General features: G+C 38.6%; 1 pseudogene; it reads right to left on the bottom strand.

Moving 5' to 3' along the window:
* Positions 1–648: 648 nt before the first annotated feature.
* Positions 649–776, bottom strand: LOC104489003 (annotated as a pseudogene).
* Positions 777–3,568: the final 2,792 nt, after the last annotated feature.

The raw sequence follows: 3,568 nt of genomic DNA, 5'->3' as shown, positions 1-3,568 counted from the left end.
TGATATATTACAGGCCCTAGAAACTATTTCTGTCACATACACTCTCAGCTTCACTACAAGCACATTCCCCAAGACACCAAAGGAGAGAGTTGAGGGTTTTTATCAACAAACCAGGACCAAAAGGAAGCTGAAAGAAGGGATCTTTTACTATGTTTTCTGTAGGTCTCACTGACTGTCTCACTCAAAACTAAAGATCTATCTGTGCATCTTGCTTTTCCGGTACAGTGGGGATAGCAAAAATATTTTCTCCCCAATTCCCAACGAAAACTTTCTTTTTTGCCCTGCTCAACCATGTGTTCGGTTTTATACCCTACACTTCCTCAGCATAAGAAAATTCTTGTACAGTGAAGCAATAAGATAGTGCCTTCAGGCTGAATACAAATGTTAGTTAAACCACTGGTGCCTTTCAAGAAACCCTTGGTATCATTTCCACTCTTTGTAACTGTGGGAATTACGTGTTTTTCTTGCCTCTGTGATAACAGTGTTGAGTATTTCAGCAAGAACACTTGGGCACGTAGCTTAATTGTAAGTCAACAGACTTTACATATCTCTGCTGAAAATCAATGACTTAGAAATCTCACTCTTTGTTTTTCAATAAACTAAAGTGAATGAGAAACTGAAGAAATATAGAACAGAAAAGTGACCTACCGTGGTTGTCTTTATTCGTCCTCCTGGTTGTGTACAGGTCCAGCCTGATTTATTGATTAGCAAATCACAGCCTTCTCCTTCTAAACATGGAAGCATTTCACACCACTGTTTTGTTTTGATAATTCGTGCTATGGAACAGAAAAGAAAAAAAAAAACAAAAAACAACCACAAACAATTGGCAGGAGAATTCACATTTCTCTTATCTCTAAACAATTTCTCACTTGAGTTGTCTATTTTCATCATCTGATAATACAGCTATAGGTTATGATGTAGACAGCCCTTGGCAATTTACAAAATTATTTACAACATCTGCTGTACTAACAAATTGCATAATAAAAATAGAACTTAAAACATCAACAACAAACCAAAAGACAGCTCTATCAGAAATGGAAAGAACATAAAAGTTAGCTAGTTTTCTAATTCCATTCTCCTTATAGTCAAGGAAGTATTGTTGGGAGGAGTGAACAGCTGAAGACTTACTATCCTAACTAAACATTATGGTAGCCTAAAAGTGTGATCTATGATTGGGATCCATTGTGTTAAACTCTGGACAAACCTGAGCAGATACTCCTCATACTGAAGTGCTTGCAGTGTAAATAGACATGAGACACATAGTGGAGAGAGAAAAGCTATAATAAAGAGATAGAGGGGTCAGCATAATGACAGCAATTGTGAAACTTTGTGAAACTTGGAGCAGGAACTAGGAACATATGAAGGACAGGTGCTGAATGAAGTAACAGCTGGAAAATCATGGGGAAGGAGACAATAAGCAGAGCAAAAAGATTGGAATGAACACCCTATTACCACAAGGGAAAGGAAGTCTAGTCAGGAAGGTCCCTGCTTGGTTGAAAGGTGGTGTGGTGTGTGCTTTGTGGCTCCTCTTAATGCTTGCATCTCTGGTAAGCTGGTTCTGCAACATTTCCTCAAGGTCACACACAGCAACTAATCTTGGAACAACAGCGCTCTGACTGTATCGAATTAGATGCAGAGGAGCTGTAGGAAGAAATTTTTCTTCAAGGCAGGGAGAAAAGGGGCTTGAATTCCTGTGGACTTCTTTTTGGATTGTAAAACTACTACTTTTAAGTTCAGCTCTGTAGTATCTGGGTTCCTGCTTATGGAATATTAAGCAAAATGACTAATATCTAATAATCCATTACTCTTCCACCTTCACTCTTTAGGCAAAATTGTAGGGTGGAGTGTCTGTTTAGAAAACTTATTTTTTAAAATACATATACAGAGATATTCTCACTTGCATGGTGCCACATATACATTCTAAACAAGGTAAGGTCCCCCAATCAATCTATCTTTTGCTCAGACTGTAAGGCTCCCAAGTCCACAGAAAATGGTCCTCAGTTCCTTCAGAGATCATTTCAGCAATCCTGGGCTAGACTGTAAGAAAGCTTCATGACTTCAATTCATATATAACTGTCCAAGGATTCAAGAGCAGAACAAATTCCACGTACAGGAACACAAATCACATCTTCCTCTCTGTTGACATCTGACACCAACAGATGCAATACATCTTCAACAGGCATGAGCCCAACAGGAGAAATACTTAGCAAGATAAGCATACAGGACTCTTATGATGCTCCAAATTAATTTTGGGTTCAAGTAGCTTAAAAGTGGGTATTTATACCCAGTGGCAGTTGCAGCTCTTTATGTTCACCTGAACATGTGATTCAGGCTCCCTACACCTCTGGTTTACTCTGTCTGGAACTACTTAAGAATACAATACCCAGTGGCACTGGATCATGGCGAAAAATAGAAGTGTAATCTAAAATCTTTTAGTAAAATACTTTCCAATATTTTGACATGAACTAGCTTGTGTCCTCAGTCTCGGTACAATTGTTGGTAAGCTCTAGCAATATAACAAACACTGATTTCTTTCAGTAGAAGCTCAAAAATACATATCAAGATTTCCATTATACATAAAAAAAACTTCAGCGCCCAAATGCCTACATAGGAATTTACACTGTTCATTAGGCAACATATATATTGCTGAAGGAAAGATTCCTGAACAGTTTTTACAACCACAACTTTTTGAAGCAAATCCACTCAGTCTTTATAGCACATAATACACAGAAATTAGGATTGTGCTTGGGGTCCATAGGTATTGCTTTACTGAGCACTGTATTATATCAGTTTTCAAGAGTAACATCTCCTATGTTAGAAATAAAAAGCCTCATCCTCTCTGAGAGAAGGAATACATTCAGTTGCAGGCTTTACAGAAAACGCTCAGGAAAAAGCTAACACTAAACTTCACCCAATGCCTGCCCATATTTTGCAATTCACTTATAGAAATGGCTATTTCTACCAGTGTTTCAACAATATGAAGGATCACTGAAGGGCGGAATAGTCAGTTAAACTCAAAACCATGTACTGGACTGCCTCTACTATCTCAGGTGGGAGGTTTTCCTGGAAACATAATTCGAACTAATCTTAAAGAAGAAATATTTCTCTCCTCTATGAATTACTCTCAGTGTTTCTTTGGTTGCCATCTCAGACTGCAGGTATTGGGAATATCACAAATACACGAGTCCTTGCTCTGGGTACTGGCTATATCCACACGTTTAGAACACACCGAGAGTATTTTACAGAACATAAAGTCTAAAATATTCCTCTGTTAAGTGTATAGACTAGCTCATGCATTTAGGCCTTGAGAATCGGAACAACTTCTTTTGCAGGGAAAAACTACTCAGCTCACATGGTTTAAAGCAAATCAGTATCAAACCATTTTATTAATTTATTTATGACACACAACCAGCAGCAGCGCAGGATCAATACCAGTAATTCGAGAAAGTAAACCGTAGTACTAGACACAGAATGTTCATAAACACCCGGAAGTTCTTAAACACCCCCTCAGGACTAATCCCAAACCCTTCTCACACACGCACTCACCCCGCTCCTCCCGCGGGCCGTG

The sequence above is a fragment of the Buceros rhinoceros genome, unplaced genomic scaffold (assembly GCF_000710305.1).
Source record: "Buceros rhinoceros silvestris isolate BGI_N320 unplaced genomic scaffold, ASM71030v1 scaffold15302, whole genome shotgun sequence".
Lineage (NCBI taxonomy): Eukaryota > Metazoa > Chordata > Aves > Bucerotiformes > Bucerotidae > Buceros > Buceros rhinoceros.
This window is presented reverse-complemented; position numbering and strand designations above follow the sequence as displayed.